This window comes from Parasteatoda tepidariorum, chromosome 7 (assembly GCF_043381705.1).
Source record: "Parasteatoda tepidariorum isolate YZ-2023 chromosome 7, CAS_Ptep_4.0, whole genome shotgun sequence".
NCBI classification, from domain to species: Eukaryota; Metazoa; Arthropoda; class Arachnida; order Araneae; family Theridiidae; genus Parasteatoda; species Parasteatoda tepidariorum.
Window position 1 is genome coordinate 53682527 of NC_092210.1, and position 25302 is coordinate 53707828.

The 25302-nt window shown below is 28.1% G+C and overlaps 1 protein-coding gene and 1 long non-coding RNA gene across 4 annotated transcripts in view; one reads left to right on the plus strand and one right to left on the minus strand.

The window, feature by feature from the left end:
* LOC107451638 (uncharacterized) overlaps nt 1-25302 on the plus strand; it is a 152322-nt gene that overhangs the window by 99066 nt on the left and 27954 nt on the right. Inside the window, exon 2 of one of the 3 annotated variants that reach the window (XM_016067795.4) lies at nt 231-363. The gene's annotated coding sequence lies outside the window, so the exon portion shown is untranslated. Of the gene's footprint in view, nt 1-230; nt 364-23711; nt 23844-24314; nt 24647-25302 lie in introns of those variants that run through there. The other 2 variants (XM_043045712.2, XM_043045708.2) reach the window with 2 other exon arrangements.
* LOC122270016 (uncharacterized) lies at nt 16763-23734 on the minus strand. The gene is made up of 2 exons (XR_006225541.2): nt 23595-23734; nt 16763-17340 (listed from the first exon to the last, which is right to left on the minus strand). It is a non-coding gene; the product is annotated as an uncharacterized lncRNA (long non-coding RNA).

The window sequence follows — 25302 nt, forward strand, 5'->3', positions numbered from 1 at the left end:
ATTAAATATTTCCAAACAAACCGTTAATTAATTATTATAATTTTGAGATCGCTGAAACCAAAATTGTTTGAAGGTTAAGAACAAGAATAAAATGAAAATGTAGAACAAATTAAACGATTTCACGAAATAAAAAACACATTATTTTAAGTTCTTTTTTTTTTCAATGTAACAATAGAAATGTGATTATACTTAATAGTTATAAAAATAATAATTTGTATTTTGATTTGCAGGTGCGGCGACGGCGCCACGCCACTCTCGAGACAAGCCATTAGGCTGAGTCCAATCAAATCTTTGCAAACGATTCACCTGGGACCCCCTAGGGGGGTTTAAAAACAAAGCCTCAATCTGAAGACAATCTATACCGTAAGTATTTGCATTTATTCCTAAGTATCACATCACTTTGTAAAGATAGTATACCACTGGACGAAAAAAAAAACATTAGATTGATGTTAATGATGTGAATTACTATAAATGATGTAAATTATTATAAATAATGGTAACTAATTTTGCGTTTATTTTTGATATTTTTTAGCGTTTGAAATATGTCGATTTTTACTTCCGATACAATATATATATAAAACTTTAGNATATATATATATATATATATCACAATAAATAAATACAAAAAGGAGAAAAAAGAAAAAAGAAGAAAGTTAATAAGTTTTATTTACTGTAATTTTTCCATGTTTTCTCTACATTTTGAACTTTATATATATATATCAAAGATAAAAAAATAAAAATCGACATATTTCAAAGGCTAAAAAATAGGCGTTTGTTCTCAAGAGATGCCCCCAAGATATGCCACGGAGAATGAAAAATAATTTATCACATTTATTTACGACTGGCATGTCTGCATGTCTTGAAAATGGGCACTTATTTTTGGGCACTTGAAACATACCAACTTTTATTTCCAACTGCATATTTTCAAGGCAAATGAAGTTTTTTGATAAGTAAATCTTACCGTTTCAGTTTCTTGTGAATATTCATACAATAAATTCATTCAATTCGTCATGAAAATTCAATAACATTTGTCCAAAGAAATGATTAACTTATTGCAATATATGAATATAGCTAAACAACGTAAAACGAGAGATAATGTGGCATTGTTTGTACTCAATTCACGCTGGTTAGCCTTATTCTATAACTTTCATAAACTTAAGTTTCGTAAATTATTAATACGTGTACTTTTTTTTTTTAGTGCAATAAATAAAATGAAGATGACTGTTGAAAATTAGAATCAGGCAGAAACTTTATAAAATCACTACTTAATGATGAACTGTGAATATTACAAATAAATATTAATATATTACAAATGTATTATATATATATATATATATTAAATTTAAAACATGGATTAAAAGATTTAAAACGATATCGAGAATAATAGCAAAAAATTTTAATCAGAAACGAAATGAATTTTCTAAATTTTTATTTATTTATTTGAATTCAGGCTTTTAAAAGTTGCTACAATAAATCACACTTCAGCGAATGAAACAAGCGATCAGTTACAGGTGTTCCGAAAGAAGTGTATAGGGAATCAATTAAGGGACACAAAGGGGGGAACCAATAAAGGGACTCAACCCTTAAAAAATGGGATTTTTAATTTGTGATTAAAATTAGTGATTTAATTATTTTTTCTCTAAAGTATAAAAGTTCTAAACGCATCACAAGCTTAGCTGCTAATTTTATATCATCTGATCTTTTTCTCTGAGGGGATGATCTTGAGTCCCAATTGAATAAATGAAGTTTTGAGTCAAAATTTCTTTGATATTATGCAAACTTTTTATGAGCATAATTATCAACTCAATAGAAAATTATATTATCTGACCTTTCTCTCTGAGTGAATTAAGTTAAATAACTCCGATATAAATTGACTTTTGGTATAAACTAAATTTTGTGTCAGAATTTGCTTCAAATGATGTGAGAATTTTTACTCTTTGCGGAACCGAAAATTTTAATAAAGAACTTTAGTCAAGAAAATCCAAGAGAATTTTATTTTATTTTATAACAGGCGTTGAACAGTCGACCCACCTCAAAAGACAAGGGAACTCTTGGATCAAGCATTCAGACAAACTCTTCGTGGAAGACTTTTCGATAGAACTAACCCACATATGCTTTACATGAAGAGGAAAATCACGAAAACCTTCTACGGCAAAGGGATTCTAACACATTATCCATCTACCATTGAGTATAATTTATGTCAGCTCTGTGGTCGTTGCTAGTCGGGAACAAAATTCGTATTAACCAGCCACAGCTGGGATTCGAACCAGGTAACCCCACTTAGAGACGAACGCTGTATCCCCTGAGTCACCGCGACTCAAACCTAGAGAATTGTGGTCATCATATGCATATCCATAATGATTTGCTGATTTTTCGAAAGTAAAAAAATAGACGAATGATATTATTTCGCACCTTTTTTTTTCTAATTGAAAGATCAGGAGTTCGAGTTAGTATAAACTAAATGTTATGTCATAATTCCTTTGCTGTGAAGTCAGAATTATAAGAATAAATTAGCCAGCTTAGTTTCGAATATATCAACTAATAAGGCTAACAATTACATTATGAATAATGTGTCGTAAACATGTATTCAATAAATTATTTGCCAATCATTAGTAAATAAATATTCTACACTATTTATTCATTGCTACTAGTAAATAAATATTCTACACTATTTATACACTACACTATTACCTCATTGCTAATTAAACAGGCTACGCTTAGATATCCCAGTTCACAAATTATAAGTAAATCTTTAAAAAAGATCTATCTTAAACAAATATAATAGCACTACATCAAATAATATAAAGACGTATAAAACATGAAAATTAACACAATTCAACCACATCAAAAACAAAATAACCAACCAGTATTTAAGAAAAGAAAAAAAATAATGAATCGGAGATTGAAAAATGAATTAATATATTTATTAACTCATCTCTTATACCTAATTTAAAAATAAATAAATAAAAAATTCTATAAAAAGAGTGACAATTACAATGTAAAATAAATGAATCCCGATACAAAATAAACCTCATTTCAAAACAATAATTCAATTTTCAAATTAAATTTTTATCAATTGTATTCTAGCGAATTAAACACTTTTTTATTCGTGTAAATATATCACCAAATTTAAAGTACATTTAATAGGATTACAAAAAACTTGTCTTCAAATAATCAAAATCATCATTTTTCAACGAAATGGTCGGTGGAAAAAAAATGCTCGCGATATAAAAGGAACGCATCATTTCCTTTAAAAATAATTAATTAATCATTGTTTTATTTCACAACTTTAAAGGTAATTTTGTTTGAGCTGGCCTTTTTTTTCTTCCGAAGTCCAATGATTTATTTTTCATGCATTGTCATTTTCAGCGCATCGCATTTACTAGTAATTAGAATTTATTTCCATTAGTTCTTCATGCTGGACTCTTTAATTGAATATTAATTACGTATTTAAATATTTACCTATTGAAGTGAAAAAATGAATAATTAGTTTAAAATTTCCGCTTTAAAGTTTTTTTTAATGCTGACAATTTATTTTTTTCAGTTACAAATGTAAATATTTTCGGTTAAAATAGAAATAATTTAACTAGATAGCTGATTGTTTTTAATTTATGCACTTTTTTTTTCAAGATGTAAATTAGTTCAAATCAAAGTACTGTAATTCAATTTATCGGAAGTTCGGAAGGATTTGGGTTTCAATAAAAAAAAAGAGGTTTTAAAATTTGAAGTCTTTAATTAGGTTGTTTTTACGTAAAATAAATAATCAAACAGTTTTTTTAGTTGTATAAAAGTTTTAATTTGTTTTTAAAGTAAAGCTCTATATAAATGATTGGCTAATGCAAATAAACTCTTAACAGTTCTTTTATTGATTTATATTAAGAAAAACTGTAAGCGAAAAAGGCAAGAGGTAACATAAATCGAAGAAAAACTCTAAGAAAGAAGTTTATTTATTTATTGATGCTGTAGTTTCTTATACGATTGCACAAAAGCAGAACTAGATATATACTTAAACAAGATAACTTAGTGACCCCGAATGTAATTCGCCAATCACGTCAATTATTTGCATATAAATACTTGCCAAAATAGTGAACCCTTTTTAATTTTTTGTACCTACGTTGAAACTGTGGCCATTTTTTTGTTTCAAACCACCCGCAAGAGCATTTGTTGGCTTAAAATTACATGAGAATTACAAGAACAAACTTTATTAGAGTATTTAAAATATATACACTCTGAACCTGATTGCATTGCAGATGCAACTGATTACGCTACAACTGATTACGGATATATATATATGAAATACAGCTAACTAAGCAATGATTGATATATTTTAATCAGCATAAAGGTATCAGCATTCATAGCATTAAGTTTAAAAACTGTCAGGTTGGAAACTTTTCCAATTATCCTGACGCATCACAAAATGACAACGGCATTTTCAAGAGAGCCATATTATTCAATTAGCCAATGACAACAATATGAGTAAGAACATTTATTTAGTTTTTAAAATTCTTAGACTTCTCTGCAGTAGATGATTATCATATATTCTAAATTTATAGTGCAAAACCTATTGTTAATTTCGTTATGAATACTTTCCAAATTCTTGTCTAGTGTAATATTAACCGAAAACAGGTGTGCAAAAGTTTGGAGCATGATTCCGATCAAGGGTCACCAAAGTAATTCGAAAATCCTTATTAAATCATAATCGTTTTGATTTTTTTTTATTTACTATTATTTAACACAAATTGGATAGGTTTTATTGTGTTGAATACCCAGTAAAATACCAAAATTTGTTATTTAATCAATGGCTTAGCACTAGCTCATGATAAGGTCTTTATTTAATTCATTTGTTGATTTAATAACCCTTTTACGTAATCAATAGTTTATAAATTGTTTTTCATCTTAAAGCCTGTTTTTCAAAGGATCCATCTTCATATGAAATAATGTCTTTTTTGTGAATAATATGCTATTTTTATAACTGCAGTGAGTTTGAAACTGTTACTTAGGACTGTTGGGTCAAGTTTAGCCAGCTCAGTGCACGCTTATTTCGAAAATTTCGCAAAACGTCAATAAGGAGAAAGCCCCAGTTGTGTGAAAATGAAATGCGTTTGTGGTCCAATTTTTAATATTTAAAAACTTACTCTAAGGCTGCATTGCCTGAGTTCATAAAAATTTGCAAAAACTGGAGGAAAAGGCAATGATTTTGATAATTTAGGTAGAAAAATGTCGCCAACTTGGCATTTTTTAAAAAAGTTTAATAACTTTTAAAATATTTAAGTTATTTGTCTGTTATAAAGCCCAGATCATTCTTCACGGCAAGATTATATATACAGTTTGTAATCATTACATTGCCTTAAGGCCTAAGGCACTTAAACTATGTATTTTTTTTTTAAATTTTCCTTGGCTTTAAATATATTAAAATTGATTTGAATGTTAAAATTGATGCCTCAGTCGAGGCTGAAATAGATGAGGGTCTCCTGATCAAAACAGCGAGAATGTAATTACGACTATCTCGTTTTGAAATCCTGATTTAAGTAACAAATAAAAAAAAAGTGTTAAAGTTAGTAAAAAAATTATTCTAAGAACAACGACTACGGTGATTTGAAATGATATAAAAATGACACACGAAGACTTACAATGAATTGTAAAACGAGATAAAGAGTTATTTAAAGGCAAAAAAAAATTGAAATTAGAAGCCCTACAAATGTTTCTTTTAATCTGAAGACTTTTCATCGTCACCGAAGGGTTATTGAACACAGCTTTTCAAATTATCATAAAAAAAAAGCGCTGCCTGGAATCCCTACGTTAGTACCAGTTTTTCTCCCTCATATTTTTATTATTTTTTTTAAAAAGAAAAAATCTAAATCGGAATTTCTATGTGCTAAACCATAAAGGTTTTAACCAGTTAATGGTCTACCATTCCTTTTAAAGAAGATTCTAAATTTGCATCGTAAAGCCACGGGAAATATATTTTCGACACACATTGAAACATAAACAGGGTGCGTAGCCAAATAATTCAACAAAAAATAAGCACCTTTTAAGCATTTTTCAAGCACTCAAAAAATATTTTTAAGCACTTTAAAAAAATAACATAATTAGGCAGGGTTGGAAAGATTTTGACAATCGGCGGTTTTATCTTGTTTTAACCGTTATGTCAAAAAAAAAAAAAAAAACTTTCGGCATTGTTTTTGACAATTGTCAAAAATCATGATATTTTGAATTATGTAAAACGAATGGCGTTTTCATACGCTACGGACTGACTATACGCCGAAATAGATTGGGGTTGAATTAATTATGAAAACGTTGAATAGAAAGAACAATGTGAGCTGCGTCTTTTTGCATAATTCGAAGCGAAAATCAACATAGTAAAGGAAAAATCTCATTTTGAAAAAGGCTGATTTTATTAATCACTATTAAACTGTTTTTTTATAATTTGTAATTATAAAAAACAGTTTAATCTAATTTTCTAGATTGAACACGTGATCTAAAGTTTTTTTTTTTTAACGACATATAAAATATAACTCTAATTAATCTGTAACTAGAGCACCAGAAAAAAAATCTAAAACTGACACAGGTGTCTCATCAGCGTCAAAGGGTTAAGTCATTTTCGTGTTTCTGAAAGTGAAATATTACAATCGAAATTTTGAAATTCTTTTTGGTTAACTCGAGTTCTCAAATTTCCATTGAAATTGTGCATATGAAGACATTAATTTTGATTATATCGTGACCATTACAAGCAGGATTTATCGCCGAAGTTGGATTGTCGTCAGTAGAAATTTTGACCAATGTCTGATTAGCTAAGCTCAAATTTTAATTAGAGTTTTTTGATGGAAGACAATGTAAGTTTTAATCGTTTCCTAGCCACTGCAAGCAGAATTTAACGTTATGTTATCGTCAAAAGCAATTTACAGTAAATTCAAATTTTGATCACTCAAACAAATTAAGTGTTCAAAACTGAGCTTGAACGCAATTTGAACAGAAATAAATCATATTTTCAAGATTTAATACAGTCTGTGGAGTCTGGTCTAGATTTAATAAGCACATTTTCAAAATTTTTAATGTTATTAATAGTTTATTATGATATGAACTAGTATTAAAATAAACATATGTAAAAGGATTTAATCATAATTTTTAATGTATTTTGTAATACAAAAAATTTCGAAAAAAAGTGATATTAGCCCTTATAACAGTTTGTTTCTAAAATTGAGACAGAAGTTTCATTTAATAATCAAAGTTGCACAGTGTTACTAAAATTAACAATTGATGTTTATGTATTAGAAATAAGAGTAGAAAAGTTCTAAATTAGAATTAATGGTAGAAAAAAATCGAAGTGTCTAATTTTTACTGCATTTGTACAAAAAAAAATTTAAATTCTAAAATTATGACAAAAATTTCTAGACATAACTTTATCTAAGATCCAATATTACAAAAAAAGCACAGATTTAATCTAAATTTAATAGTCATTCTAAATGTATAATTAAATATCGTCCTAAATTACAAATGTATGAAAATATTGGAAAAAGTATTTAAAAACCATAATGGTTAGGAATTAAGTACAAAACAGAGTATTTATTTAACGAAAAATAAATAGCGACTTTATCTAAAAAACAATAATCTAAGCTCGGTAATAGATTTTTCAGTCTTTAGAAAAAAATTAGTTTATGTCAATTTTTTAAGTAAATATTAACTTTAGAGGTATTTTTAGCTATAAATTCTTTTTTAACCAGCTAAAATTGGATGTAAATAAAAAATCTTTCAAAATTTTTTATTGACATCTAAATTAATATTACTTTTATCGCTAATGAGTTTTTTTTCTTTCGTTTTTAGACTTAACTAATATTGAATAAAAAAAATTAATTTTTTGTCGTAGTTAGCTTTTACTAATAACAGCTGTGTTAGCTTTTACTAATAAAAAAATATTTCAAAAATTACATAAATAATTATTTTTATGAAACCTCCGTTACTAACAACAAAAACAAATACTTTATATAGAAGAGGGTTAAAAAGGCTAAAGAAATTACTTCAATAGAATTTTTATTATATTATTTAGATACTACGAAAGCTGGACTTACTTTTCTACTGCTTATCCTCAACGTTTTTTTTTTTTTTTTTTTTTTTTTTTTTTTTTTTTTTTTTTTTTTTNTTTTTTTTTTTTTTTTTTTATTGGACAGTTCTGAAATGGACCAAATAGTTATAAAAAAAGGTTAAATTAACTTTACAAACATTTTTGCAAAAAAAAAATTTTAGATTTATAAATTTAGATATTTAAAGGGAAAAAAATAACAACTTATGTCTAGCTAAACTGCACGTAAAATGCAGAAATAGAAAATATCGTAACGGAGTTTTTAAATCTCGACATAGCTCGAAAGGTATATTTGCAAAAATGGACACAGCTCGAGATGCATGTTTACAAAAATAAAACCAGCAAAATATGCACCATTCCTGTTTTCAACCCAAATTAAAACAACCAAACGGAGAATTGCGTACTTACTTTTCCTTACTTACTTTACAATAACAATGAGCAAAGTCACGAACTTTGGGAGTAACTAACTAGGTATTCAGGCGATATCTTCGTATTTAGAATTTTAAGCCTATAAATTCCTACATTAATTTACAACCACTATTATAAGCCACGGTAGCTCAGGAGATAGAGTAATCGCCTTCCAATTAGGTACCCCAGGTTTGAATCTCAGCGTTGGCTGTTTGATAGGAATTCTACTTCCGCCTCACACCGACAATACCTAAAATATTTTCAGTGGTAGACGGATCATGGATTAAAATTCCCTTACAGTTGGATTAACCGTGAGATGTTTTCGTGATTTATCCTCTCCATGTAATACAAATGCAAACTAGTTCCAACAAAAAAATCTTCCACGAAGACTAAATTGCTCCAATGCTTGATCCAAGATTTCCCTTGTCTTCCGGATTGGGTTCAAAATTACAAGGTTATGGAGTTGAACATTGACAGTCGTGAACACAGAATTGGGTCTGTTGTCCAACAACGGTTATAAAATAAAATAAAAACCACTGTTATAAACTTACAGCACCCGCTGGTATCTTGTAAAAAGAACTGTTAACTTTTAAAGTCTTTATTTAAAAAAAATAATTTTTTTTAAATTTTAAAAAAACTAATTTAACAGAGTGGACGACATTACATTACCAATTTTAATGGGTTTATTAGTTTATTGTTTGAAAAAAGGATGCCCACAAGAAAAGTTAAAAAGAACATAATCAAATGCTACGTCTATTTTCGTAAAAGCTTTCGTTTAAAGCTACAATATGATAATAGTTTGAAAAAAAATATGTTAAAAGCTTCACAATATGCTAACAGTTTGAAAAAATATGTTAACAGCTTCATAATATGCTAACTGCTTGAAAAAAAATATGCTTGTATAGATAAAAAAAAAATATATCAGCACTGAATAAATTGATTCTAAAAGCAATTATTCAATTCAGTTAGAGAACGCCAGACCGTTGCAAATTCACTTTCAACTCCATTACTAATTTAAAAGAAAGAAAAAGTGAGTTAGGGCAAGGCAAACCTTGGCGAACATACAAGGGGCAAACATACAGTAAGTTATGAAGTCTCAATTGCTGAGAAAGAAAGAAAAAATTAAAAATATCAAAATGCAAACAAATTACTGGAAGAGAACTTTTTTACTGCGTAATCCTAAGTTGCTTCTTATTTAAATATTTTAAGAATTTCTTTTCAGTATCGGAAACTTCATGACTTATTCTAGTATGTCTGAAATCACCTTTTATATACTTAAATTAGTAACGGCAGTAAAGAGAATTTGAGACAAAAAGTTTCTCCCGTCTTAAGGTATGCTATGATTCAAATCATTGATGCGAATTAATCCATTAATCAGATTCGGATCAGTTTATTAAAAATTCTGATCAAAATCATTGATTCAAACCAGTAGATTTGAATAAATAACGGTGTTTAGAATTATTACTAGATGATACTTTGTTTCGAATCATTTAGAACGGTTTTGTCTGAATAAAAGCTGAATACTGAATCGGTTATTCGAATCATCATTTTGCCATCGCTTCAAATTCTTCGATTCGAATAAAATCAATTCAAATCGAAGCAGCTTAATTATCCATTTTTCAATACATGACACACATTACCATGAAAAAATTCCTGGGAGATTATTTACTGCCATTCTTAAAACATCAGTATTTTATTTGAAGACAACACGATGCGAATTTTAAGAATAAAATGCCACATTGAAATCGCCGAAGGGATAAGGGGAGGTGGGGGTGCTTCATCCAAGATAAGACTGTACGATATCCATCGCTCCATTGTTTTCCAGCAAAGGAATGATGAACGACCCCCCGATTTTAACAGAATATCGATTTCACACTCCGTCGAGCGCATTGCGACTTCCCCGGTCGACAGACCCCGAATTATAACGGGCATGAATTTTTAATTATCAAAACTTTGAAGAGTGTAACCTTCTCCTTCCTCCCCCCCATCTCCTTTATCTATTAATAGGTAAAACTCGGCGGTCACTCCATCCCCCCATTTATACTTCCCAAAACCCCAAATTCATTCCTTTTGCAAATGGGGTGGAGGGAAGAACATAAACTTAAGGGGAGGGACGTGTCCGTAATGAGAAAATTTTCCCTGTCAAGATCCCTTTCTAGGAAATAAAAGTTGGTGGGGGTGGTCTGAAACGAGAAAAGCATATTCAGTGCTTCAGGCTGGAGCATAGATATAAATCTGTTTTCTCGGATAATTCACGAAATGACGGTCGTGGCGAGACAGGACCACGTATTGTTTTAATAACTTGTGCACTGCGGCAGAAAAGATTCAACTGGATACGACACCAATCGCCCGCGTGTGTTTATGTGTGAGTACATACACATGCATGTGTGGGGGTGTATAAATATATATGTCCATATGTAGATAGTGGAAATTACCGTTCATCTGGGTAAACGGTGTGTCGGTCGACCGGGCGTAACGAATTCTTGAAGTTATCCATCAGAATTTCGACGAAGCGTGCTGTGCTTGCTGTATATAGGGAGTTGCTGCTTTACCATCCTTGGACGACGCATGGCGGAGGGCAATTTAGCTGTCAAAAGGTTTGTACTGAGGGCGTATGCCAGCGATTATTTTATTTTTCACTTAAAAACTAAAACGGCTATCGCCTCCTTTGCTGTGATTGGTCCCCATTGCAACTTGTGCTGATAGCGAGCCGGGCGAAAAGTATTTGTCATGTACTTAAATTGAAAAGGAAGCGGGATTATCAGAGGGAGAAAGGAAATTACAATTAATGATATTATTGTAAGATATTTTTATAGTCAGAGTAATGTGTACAAAACTACAAATGATCATCGTTAAAGCTCAATTTGATTTATGAAGCGAAGACAATGGAATATAGATTGGTTTGAGAAAGTTCGTTTTCAATCATATCTGGATAAAGCTAGTGAAAAATATATGTTTAGAATTAGACTAAGATAGTGCGCCTGGATAAATGTTGGAAAAGCACCATAGATAAAATAGCAATGATAAAGAAAGCACTTAGTTTTTATTTAAGTATTGATTCTGATTTGAACGCAGTAGTTTTCAAAAAATGGTAAAAAAATTAGTAATAAATTCAAGGGTTTAAGTCCAAAAGTACATTAGTTAATTAGATATAGTATTCAATATTCCTGGGGAAAAAAACATGTAAATAAAAAACTTAAACCTTTCAAGTTACAATATTTATTATTTTCAAAAATCACGATATACTTAAATAATTACATAGCTCGAAGGGAAATTCTCATCGATTATTTTAAACAATTAATTAAAATAAATTAGGAATTTAATTTTTCGAAGAATGCTATTTTTTCCTATACTAGAATTTATGCGAGCACTGCACTTCGGGTCAATAGATCTTTCTTTCTCTTTTTTTCCTTCCTGTAGCGACACACTAGATCTAAATCAAGTGCGCTTCGAAAATTTCCTAAAATTTATAATTGAATGCATTACTCACTTTCGTTACAATACTATAAAAAACATAATGTTAATAACTTCCAAATAGTTGCATTTGGTATTTATTAAGATTGCAAACTTATCAAGACAACAATATATAATAACTTTTTCTACAGAATAACTATAGAAAATAGAATAACTTATTCGAATAAGTTAATATAATCATGCTGTTAAATTCATTAAAATTAATTTTTTTTTCTTCAAATAATGAAAATTATTTGTGGGATGAGATATATATACGTATATATATTTTAAATGAAACTATTATTTTACTTGAATCTACAAATTTTGTTATAATTAAGACAATAGCATCAATTCAGAAATATGTAATGGGAGCAATATTTTTCAACTTTTCTAAATAATGAGAAAAAGCGTTCACTGATGAGCAAGTTAGCATTTATGATTTTAAAAAATCTAAGAACTTCATTTCAAAATATCTTACAATTGAGTTACTTTTAGAAAAATTGCAATATTAAAATTGCATGCGTAGCTTATAATGAAAATAATAAACTCTGTGTTAAAACAATGCATAAACATTCACACTTAAAAAGGGGGATATATTTCCTATATAACAGTTGGTATTCTAGTTTTAGTTCAATTAAGAGCATTTACATAAATTTTTAAAAATGGACTCTAAATAAATTCAAGTTTTATGTCAATTCCTCGAAATTAAGTAACGAAATGTAATTTAAATAAATTTTTCTTTCATAACATTGTTTTAAATAAAACTGCCTCTTCAAATGAGTTGTGAACACAGAATCGCCCTCATCAAATAAGATAAATGTATAAACCAACAACTTTTACTGCCATTTTCCACTGCATTAAATTCATGTGTTAGGGAATCAAAGATGCTAACACTTCTGTAGGGGACAGCAGCAATAATTTAAGCAATAATTTGCATGCCATTAAGATAAAGGTGTTATGCCATAAATAAATAGTATAAACACATGTTTTTTATTACTATTTTAGTGGGATTTGAGTGTAGTGTGCATATTGCAAATTTTATTCTAAAGAACCCCTTCAGACACATATGTGCAAACCTATAAAATTTTGTTTAAGTTTTATGAACTATTTAGTCGTGAAGCAATAAATTAACTTACTAGAATAGTTTATAAGAAGTAATCATTATATATTTATTACGGAGTCAATGACATGAAAAATTTAGAACGAACAATGACGAAGATTATGCTTTATTGAGGGTAGTCAATTTAAACAAAACTGAAATATCATACACCGAGGCAAGAGCTTAAAATTTTTAACGTCGTTTCAAATTCTTGATATATTTTTTTTTAAATTGTAGTCGACTAGACTTCCAAATTAACAAACATTCAAATACGTTTATGCTTAAATTTTTTAATTGCATCCTAATATCATACGTTATATTATAAATCATTAAAAAAACATTTTGTTCTCAACAAAAGGTTATTCCATTCAAAATTATATATGGTAAGGATTCCAACAGTTTTGTGCTTAATGCGTCTGGATTTTTTTATCGGTCTCAATATTTCCTAATACAGATTTATTTATTACTATAGGCTTAATAACAGAAATCCCAAGATTAATTATTTTATGTTTGTTATTTTCACAGGATTGAAAAGAAAAAAGAAAGAAAAAAAAAGCTAATCATTAAAAATAATTGTCTAAAAATATTAATTTAATCGTTTATATAAATATAAAATTATGTGAATAAACGTTTTCAAATTTAGTTTTAAAAAAAATTCTGAAAGACAAAATTTTTTTTATTATTATTTACCGCACATTTAATTTAGTTAAAATTATGATACATTCTTGAGTTAAATTTTGAAATGTATAATAAAATAATTTTTTTAATTATTTCATAACAAAGGGTGAAGGCTTGTTTCTCAACAGCTTTTGATTTAATTTTAGAAAATAAGGCTATGGAAATTCTAATCAAACATAAAAGAAATTAAACTCATAAAATGCAGGACCAAATGTCATTAATGACATCGAAAGGGAAATTGGTACTTCATAAATCTAATAGATGGCGTTACTGTGGGATTAGGTGAAAACAAAATGTTTGGAAGAAGTGGATGATACAGATCATAGAAATTTTAAACTTATTTTTTAATGAAGTAATGAGAGTAATTAATTTTAAAAGAAACAAAAAAACTTATATTATGTTACTTTCTTAAAGATAGGAAAAATAATAATCTAAGAATTGGAAATTTATAAGTCACGTAGACCTGTTGACATATATACATTTGTATATCTTAAATTAAAGTTTTTTGTAATACAATTTTAAAAATGCTGNAAACTTATATTATGTTACTTTCTTAAAGATAGGAAAAATAATAATCTAAGAATTGGAAATTTATAAGTCAGGTAGACCTGTTGACATTTGTATATCTTAAATTAAATCATCACATTAAATCAATACATTTGTATATCTTAAATTAAAGTTTTTTGTAATACAATTTTAAAAATGCTGTTAAAGCAATTGAAAAAACTTATTTTCTTTTCTATATTAACAAAGAACCAAGACACTCTCGACTGGAACTTATAGCATTTTAATTGAATTTTAGCATTAGATTTAGATCAGAATTTTGTAAAACAATACCAATTTAAAAAGAATAAATGTACTTTCTATTGCTTGCATAAAACTTTGAGTTTAATAATAGGATGAAAATTGCTTTAGCTTTTATTTGCATTTTTATCTTCATTTGTTTTGTTTTTTTTTCGAAATTCATTTAAACTTTGAATATAAAAACAAATGCAGAAAAAAAAATACTATCTATTATAATTCTAGCAGCATTTTTCAGTTTAACTTTTTTGATTAATTTGTTTTAGGTTATTCATTTAAAAATATGGAAAATTTAGAGAAATATCCTGGATATCAGGATTTATCAGATGAGTTATTTTATGATGGTTCACCCCCTTTCATGTCAATCAGAAAATTTCTTCCTCCTTTTCAAACTGACATAATCAAACTATTAAGAATTAGCAAAGCATCACTTTCTTCATCTTTTTTACAAAAATTTCACAAACAGAAAATAGATGCTATAGCAATCAATAATAATATTAAAATTCTCTTCTAGCCAAATAAATGAAATATATAAGTGTTGAAATATATAAGTATATATATATTGTTATAAGGCTGTTTTTTTATTTTTTTTATTAAAAATTATATTTTCAATTTTATAAACATGCAAGAGAGATTTCAAATTCATATTATATGTTCAAACATATATTTTTTTTCTGTTTTGTAAACATTTTTAATATCACTTCTATTTTTTTTTCATATTATTTACTAAATAAATAATAAATTCAAATCACCAGACAATAATAAGGTACCTCATTTAAACAATAAAATATGTGGAGGAGTTAAGCAATATAATATTAGATTTCATTTAAACGGCAAAATATTTCAAAATGCATATAATGACGAGTCATAAAATATGCAAGAAGTTGCCTTAGATACATATTTCACTTTCATAAGATTTTGAAAATCAGCCACAATATAAACTATATGCATTTACATCTGCTCTTAATATATCAACTTAAATTATTTCGTATAATTAGTTCCTGATGAACGTTACTATGAAAATTAAAGCCGTAGGAAATTAAAAAACTGTTTCATTAAAGGATGCTTTACAGAGCTTATGCAATAACTAATGTCCTAAAACTGAAAGACTGAGGAAACTTCCAATATATCTCCCTACAGATGTGTTTATGAAAAGAAATGTGGACAGAACCTATTTTCTACAAAGATTTATTGATATTAGGAATTAAGTTTTCATCCAATATTACAAGTCATAAAATTTAGCCAAGTTTTATGTATTTAATCAGATGAAATGTGAATCGAACTATGAATATTTGAAGCAGCAATTAAATAAAATAATGAATCGCTATCTTATAACGTAATCACACACATTTTTTTTCATTTACTTTTTTAAACACTGAATTATTTTTTTTTATGACATTACTGTGTCTTCCACTCAAAATTATTCTAAATGTTCAGAGAGTCTCAAAAATTATTGTTTATAGAATGTTTATAACTAAAAGTTTAACACTAAAAGGGACGAAACTTTAATGTAAATTCTAGGTTTTGCCACAAAATAAGTATAATATATTCCTAATAATAATCTAAGAACTCAAAATTATATTTTACGCCAAACAACACCTGTATTTGGCTTTATGTTAACAATTCATACTAAATAAATTTTATAAATATTACTCAACACAGTCTATAAAAAAATTTTAAAAAATAAAATATGTAAAATTGAAAAACAGTTATTCATATTATTTTTCTAGAATTATTCAATATATTTTGAAAAAAGAAAAAACTTCTGTCTTATGAATATTATTTAACACATTTTAGAAAAAGGATATCCTTCCTCACCTGCCTTGAAATTAAATTTGATTTTTCAGAGTGAAAGACTAATTTTTTCCTTAGAAGAGACCAAATTAACCATAGCTGAAGTTTTGCACACAACCTCAGTAAAATGAATTAAGAGTAAGATTTGCTAAAATTTCAAGACAAAATATGTCTATACAATTTCATAAAGATGTGTAGAAAACTGTAGTTCTTAAAAAGCAGAAACTTAATTTCTTTATAAAAGGTTTCACACATGCTGCGATTCAAACAAAACATGTAAATGCAATTTCACAAAAACCTGTTGAATATTGACATAATAGCAATACAATAAAGATTGTATCTTTTAAAAATGATGATAAATTATTAAAAGCAGAACAGCTGAAATTTTTAATAAAGATTTATTGGTATATTAATAAAAATAAGACAGTAAATCTAAAAAAAAAACACAAGCATTTATGTTTACGAAATTTTATTATACTAAGTGCTAATTTGTAACTGCAACTCATGCATAAAATGAGAACATATTAACCTAGGAAATAAGTATTATAAAAACTTTATAACTACCTTAATATAGCAATAACACACAGAGTAGAAGATATATATAATGTAATTCTATAAACTGCAATTCACCATAAATCACACTAGCTATGTAGGTGTGAACAATGAAATTTGCAGTTTAACTAAGCAAGCAATTTTTACATTATTTGTTTAAATACTTGCTAAGCAGTAAAAATTTAAAAAGCTTGGCAAACCACAATTGATTAATTTGTTTGTTATTACACAGTTACTATACAACACAAAATTCCATAAAATGCAAATCCTTATGTTAAAGTTTACATTATAAAGATCTTCTACTGTAATTTTATTTACTACAATTAATCTTATTCAAATAGGTGGTTTAAACTTAGAGAATTCCAAACATTTACATGACACCAACTTTCATCTGATTTTATCATGAATTTGCTGCTGATACCGAATATTTTCTTGCATCAATCATTAATATCTAAGTATCAGTTGCCACATGGGATCCCTGAAAAAATTAATATCTATATGAATTTCAATTTTAAATATAAAAATAATTAATAAAGTGACATCACTAAAAGCAAATTATATTTATAACATTTTTACAAAACTATCACCAGCAAGTTATGATACAATCAGAAGAAACATTATTTAATGTAAAGCCATATTTAGTTATACCTTATACTTATTTGTGAAAACTTTAAAACAAAACTTATTTGTTATGCTTAGATTTTTTTAATCAAATAATAAATCAATTTTACTGAAACTAAACTGATTAAACTAATATTTCACAAGGTTATAATTCCTAAAGAAATTTTTTTCACCCCTATTTAATTTCAACAATAAAAATTCACCCTTAGTCAAAATGTTTGAATTACACAAAATGAGGTAGAAAATGAAGTAAGAAACATTAACCCAAGAAGTAAAATATTCATGTTACTGTTAATGTAATGTGTACAGTTATTAGCCTAATAAATGGTTTTATTTCTAGGCTTGTTGGTTAATATAAGATTAATTAGCTCTGCTCCACAACCCTCCCAAGATTGCTAAGCAGTCTTATATGGTTCGAACCATCCACACTTTGCTCGCTAGTAAAGTTAAACCCATTTAAAAGGAGTTTTAGCAAAAAATATGTAGGCATAGTATTATAATTGAGTAACTCTAAAATGCTTGGCAGTGTGTTGCTTTTCAACACGTGCCATCTCACATACCAAACACTCTCCCCTCGATTATTCATCTACTTTCTCAAATAATTCTTACTCAAGAAATCTATAATCCGTTGTTTATCCTTAGATAAGATCACAGGAAAAACAAACTTGTTTACATCGCAGTAGCTGCAAACATTTAAACATAAAGTATTGAATAATTAAATCAAATTAAAATTACCAAAAGGGATAAGTACCAGGAAAAAAAATTTTTGATTGCGGAAAATCTTGACCATTATGAGTTTACCTCGATGTAATGGCATTATGATAATGTCACTATCATATGAGCGTACTCATATATGCGAGGAATATGGTCAGTCTTGATTTTGATGTAATAAATTTCAAAAAGTCGATTTTACTTAATCTAATAACACAAAGTCAGGGGATAGAGCGTTCGCCCTCCAATGCAGTAAACCAGGTTTGAATCCCGGCGATGGCAGGTTAATTTAAATTCCGCACCCAGCTCACACCTACCACAGTGCTGACGTAAAATATCCTCAGTGGTAGACGGATCATGGGTTAGAGTCCCCTTCCCATCATGCTAACCGTGGGAGGGTTTTGTGGTTTTCCTCTCTATGTAATGAAAATGCAGGTAAGTTCCATCAAAAAGTCCTCCACGAATGCAAATTTCTCCCAATGCTTGATCCAGGAGTTCCTTCGTCTTCTGGATTGGGTTCAAAATTACAAGTCTACAGCGTTGAACATTAGTGGTCGTAAACCCAAATTTGGGTCAGCTGTTCAGCGACGGTTATAAAGTTAAAAAAAAAAGTCAACAGAATAGACAATAATACATTTAAAAAATTTAAACTACTTTAGCTTAATCTATTAAGTGAGTATAACCAATATTTGTAGCGTTGAACAATAACAATTCAGTGAACATTTGCCTTTTTTTGCCTCGTATGAAGAAAGAGTATTCAGTTAACTTTATAATATAATTCAAAAAAAAAGAAAGGGTATACTTTGGGCCAAGTATAAATAATTATAAACAATGTTAATGAAACACAAATATTTGAACAGAAATGGACATATAGTATAGTGTCAATTTTATTAATGAGAACCTTCCTCAGCGTGGAAATACAAAATGACAAAAGAAAATATGTGACAAATAAATTGTAATAAGAAAAAATGCTCCTTATTGCAATTTTTGTTTCCTTCTCTCAGTTATTGCAACTTATTTCTCAAGTGTTTTTTTTTCTGTCATTTTGTTTTTTGAAATTGAGGAAAGTTCTTTTTTATCAAACCGAAACTATAGATAGTATACTATTTTTTGTCACATTGTTTAACTTTATTTAAAATATAAATGAGCTATATAGCACTGATTTTGCAACAATCATCAATGCTAATTTTGCTCAATAAAGAAGAAAACGTTTTTTTTTTTTTTAAATTTTCTTGTCCAAAATGTAAACAACAACAGAAATAAAAGAGCATTTGTTGTCAATAAATTATTTGAGCTCAATAACAATGACAAAAAAAACAAAAAAAAAAACATGCTAATACTGTAGTTTCTTCAATCACCAAGAGGTAGCTTATTGGTCAAGTCTGGTTACCATGAATCATTGTTACCAAATATCAAAGATGAGATAACGCACCAACTTCTCAATAAAAAGAAGTTTCATAAAGCTAATTTCATAATAAAAAATTTGTGTCAGCAAATTAAGCGCAATTAATTAGAAAATATTTACAAAACACAACAACATCTTTCTAAAATGTAACTAACTTACCAAAAATGTAAATAGAAACAATAAACAGCATTTGTTAACAGAAAATTATTGAGCTCAAACTTAACGACAAAAAAATTACACACTGATATCTTAGTTTCATTAATCATCAGTAGCTAGATTATTAGCATGATTTCGATTACTCGGAATAAAGTAGTTACGCAAAATTATTTTTATAAAATATCAAATATGAGATAACATGCAAGCTACTCAATGCAAATTAATCACATCATGCAGATTTTTTAATAAAAGACTTATGTTTAGCATGTGTAAACATGTTTGCATGACTAACTTTCTGGGTTTTTTTTTTCTTTTCATAAGACTTAATTTATAATGAGATGCAACAATAGAATTGAGGCAGTATAATTATATTTAAATACTTTTAATCACTTATTTTAGTTCTTTAGATGATAAGTTACGAATGGTTGACAGCGTAAAGCTAAGTATAGGTGGTGCTAGCGGTTAATATTTATCGTAAAACCTCCGTGTTTCTAGTTCTGATTTATTTTCACTAAGCTTGGTAAAGCGCTCAAGCCAATATTAATATACTGTGGTATTTACAATATAACATGTTCTTTCATTTTTACTTTAGCATAAGCCATTTAATTTTAGCATAAAACAAATTTATTAGCACAACTCTAGAAGCATGTTATGGTGCTACCCAAAAAATAACAAACGGCAATATTTCACACAAATACAGCCAATTAGGGGATAATACTCAAACATGACAAACCTTACGCCTTATTTATGCTGTAATAGTTTTCTTAAATCTATTTAAGGCCCATTACCTTTTAGAATTTTTAAATTACAGAAAACTTTTACAAATAGTAAAATTATACGTAAGTTTAACCACACATAAAAGAATATCAAGTTTGTTCCCACACCGCATCGTAAATGAAGGGGTACACCGGAAGTTTTCTACATTTCTACTGGTTTTAGGAAGATTGTTATTGTTTACATTCAGTCACCCATCCATGTACACCACATACTGTGCTGCCATCTGCCAATAATACAGAGAAACACCATATAGAATAAGAAGAAGCATTAGCTATCCACAAATCATTGAAACTCAAACTCAAGAACAGAAGATAAAATTCCAAGCTATCATATCAATATCATTAATCATAAGTAGCTAGTAAACATAATTCTAATTGTTTGGAGTTAAACTCTATGTATAACACAATCATTATGTTATCAACGATGAGATAATACACAAATAGCTTAAAACAAGTCAGCCTTAAAATATTGATTCTGTACTTAATGAAAAACTCAAAAAAGCAAGTTAGGCTCAATAAGAAAGAAAACATTATTCTTAAGAAGAAAAAGACAGAAACTTATAAAAAATGTAAACAATACGAAAGCGAGAACAGTAGTTGCTGCTAAAAAGTATCGAAGCTCACGACCAACAAGTCGTATAAACTTTTATCATCAGTCGCGGTGACTACTATTTTAGTTACTTTGAATAAAATGATCTAACATAATCATTTTTATCAGATACTAATGATTACATACAAACAGCTCAATAAATAAATTTTGTTATCTACTGATTTTGAGATAAAACTAGTGCGCTGTTTAACTAATGCAAGATATTCCACTTTGGGACATTTCTACTTCAAAAAGAGATGATAATCTGAGCTATGCACTGTCTGAAGTTCTAAAGTGCACATCCATCCTAAAAAAAAAGTTATTAAACCCATTATCTTAATCTCATCCCTATAAAAACAACGAAGACACAGCACAAGTGCAAAAGCGTAGAGGGTTCGTGAATATGAAAACATTGAAAAAGCAAAAAAGTAAATGTTTGTTTACAAAATAGAGAACATTATAAAATATAATAATTCTATGAGAAAAGTAAACAATAGGATCAATCAAACATTGTTAACCGACTAAAAAATATTAAGAGTTCAAGACAACAACATAGACAAAAATATTTCATGTTATAACATAAGCAAATAAAATTCAGCAAGCAAATAAAATTCAATAAAGAATGAAATGTTTGTTTACATAGCAATGTTTGTTGATAATCTAACAAACTTTTCGAAAAGTATAACTAACTCGTGGAAAAGTGTAAACAATATATGAATAATTCATCGACGAATAGCTTGATACAAATGAAAAAATTAGTGCTTTATGTTGATATCAGAATAATGCAAATAATTTGATTGAAAAATAGATGAAGAATCAAACAACATTTAAAAACAACAAAAAAGAAATTATTGAAATTCAAGTTCGACAAAACAGATATAACACTTACATGCTATATCAATTTTTTTCATTAATTGCACAATATTTAATGGATAATTCTTTGCATTAATATGTATAAGGTATACTTAATGTAACTAATTGCCATTATTGAGATTACCCACATTAATGATTCCATACTAACAAACAAATTTAAATTTAACGAGAAGAAAAAGAATACAGAGATTTCTGTATCCTGATTTTTTGGCAAAATAATCTTCAAGTCTTGGCAACTTCCGGCAGCAGCCTGCGAAAATTAAAAAAAAAAAAAAAAAAAAAAAAAAAAAAAAAANCAGAAAAGTACCAACTTGAAAGGGGAGATATTTCCGTATAGTGATCTGCCGGGCCAACTACAATCGCCAAGGTGCCAAATAGACTTTAAACCTGCAAATTTAAAAAACAAACAAACATGTAGATGTTTGCCCAGGGGTAGTTATACCTTTCGAGATGGTCCCTTTCTGCGATGTTTTTTTTTAGTTTAGCGCAGGCCACTGCCCAGAAGTTGGCAAAACTATTTCGATACAAAATCTTCTATAAATCGATACGAAAATCTTCTTATGAAATGTATTTAAGAGCCAACTGTTCAAAATAGTTGCAATTTATATTCCCAAGTTTTTTACAAATTATAAAAGCATAGATCATTACGAAGTGTGTCACAATAATTAGTATTGCAAATTTTCAGATCTTTTTTATTTATATAAACAGTAACTTTTATTTATAAAACTTAACGAATATTTTGGTACATGAACCGATACAAAAATTCTCTTATAGAGTTTATTTAAAAACAAACTGATCGAAATAAGTACAATTTATAGGATTCCCCATACTTTTAATAAATTATAACAGCACACATCATTACGAAATATGTCATAATGATCAGTACCACTTGTCATTTTAACATTGTCATTTATTTTATATTTATATCAACAGTACCTAATGCCAACTAGGAGAGCCAGCAAAATTGTAATTATGTACAAATTAAATCAATTACATATTTTTCAGCATTCACATGTCTGTGTTTTTTTTAATTCTATTACAGTCATAAAAATGTACTTAAACTATGATTTATTAATTTGTTTACATAATGATTTTATTCAAACAGTTGGCAAGTTCAAAATCACTTAAATGAACAGAACTTTTCATTAAATTTGATTTTAGTGCGTAGCTCAATCCTTTTTTGTAATTAATTTTAAAATGATATATAAATACACTACACATCTCTACTCAATCACATCTTCCTGTCATAGTAAATAAAGATTTAAATGCTTTCAATATGAAACGACAATTAGTATTCAAGTAATTTCAAATCAACCTCAAGATCATATGTATGTTTGTTTTATGATATAATTCAGTAATAATATATATAAGCCATAACGCCGGTAAAATTGTTAGGAAATCTAAGATTCAGTAAATTTATTAATAACTTACTTCAACCACTACAAAAAACTAAAATGATGTATCATAACAATCATTTCAATAAGCCAGCTTCACTCAATCACATTAGATAAATAGAAATTTTATAAATATTTAAGAAGAAAAATCAATAATTTTGTGAAATATTTATTGTTGATCATATTGTGTTTACTATTAGCACTTACCTTTACTCAAAGCTACAAAAAAAGCCTTTAAGATGATTTTAAAACACTAATAGCAATCGCTGAACATAAAAGAAACTGTTTCAATAAATTATAAACAACAAATCAACTCAAAATCGGTTAAATGACACACGCTGATGACATTTGTGTACATGCCGCCATCTTTTTTGTTTTATTCTCTCGAAGAGGATTGTGGGTAAGTGCTCGCTATCCAATATGGCTGCTGGAAGGTTCCTGCTGAGAGGGTGTCGTGTAAGTTGCTCTTAAATCATTTTATATTTCTTACTAGTTAAATCCGATTTTTGAGTGTCAAAATTTTAAAATTGGGATTTTGAATTGCGAAGCGCCCGCTCACCAAGCAAGATGCGCTTATTCACGCGTAACGATTACGTCATAGCGATACTCCCGCATCTTAGATCTCTTCAGGAAAAAGGGAGACGCTGGGAAAAAAAAGGAGCGAACAAGAGCGCTCTTTCTCCTGTGCGTTTGTATTGATGCGTTGTGACCAGAACGCCTTTGCCATGACTCTGAAGCAACTTCCATCGAATAGCGGCTCGTGGAAAATTTTTCAAAAATTGCGTGGTGAAATTTTAAAAGATTTGATTGGGCGGCGCGACTTTTTGGCTCCACGAATCGCTAATTCAACTTATTTTGACCGCCCAGTTTTCATCAAATTGTTTTAAGATGAGAGTAAGAATGAAAGTTATGGTTTTCCATCTTCGAGGAAAAAAGATGGTGAGCGGGTGTTTTTAAATGCTGGCGATTTTTCCTTTTGCCAATCGTATCGATTAGTGATATACTTGATGGTCGGTAGGTTTGGTTGCTGGAAAGAGACTATATTTTTATCTCTCTCTTAAATTCTCTCAAAGAAAATGTCTCTCAAGTGCTCTTGTTTCTTTTTCCTATTTCATAAGATGCTCATTCATGGAGTTTCAGGAAAACTCAAATACGATGTCTAGTCATTGACATTAATTTTAAAACTTTATCTCAGGAATTATGTGATAAACTATATGGGGAAGTTGATGATGTACTCTATGGACATGTTATTATTTCGAGTAAGCTTTTTTTTTTTTTTTTTTAGATTTGTTTACATTTTGACATTCCAGTTCACTTTAATATATGTTGATAAGTAATTAAATTAAATTCATTTAATTACGATACTAAAATTTTTCTTTTTAATTTTAGTAGTTGTTTTGACATTTTAATTATATTTAATTTCAATGACGCTTTGAATTTAAATTTATTTTCCATTATTTAAATTACCTTGAAAAATGTTTACGTTAAAAAATATAGTTGTATTACATAAATTCACTTCTCGTTTGAGGATTATAAAAACTTTATGTTCTTATTTTTAATTTAATGTGTCTTTAAAAATAATATTAAGAACTTTGAAAACGATAATTACTTTATTTATTTTCCTGAATTACGTTTTGGGAAAAGTAATAACAATTTAATTTACAATTTTAGAATCTTTTTTATTACATGAAATGGATGCATAATTTTTTTATTATTTTAATTCTACTTTCATACTCTTTAAAAAATGTTGAATTTGGTGAATTAAAGAGGACATTTGTTAGTTTTGAAAGAGTTAATTTTTTAAAATTAACGATGCAAAATACTTTTTTATAAACAATAGTTTTGTTAAAAATAATTAAATTACAAAATATGTTTGCTTCCAAATATAAATTTTATAAAGTTTGAAATTACTACC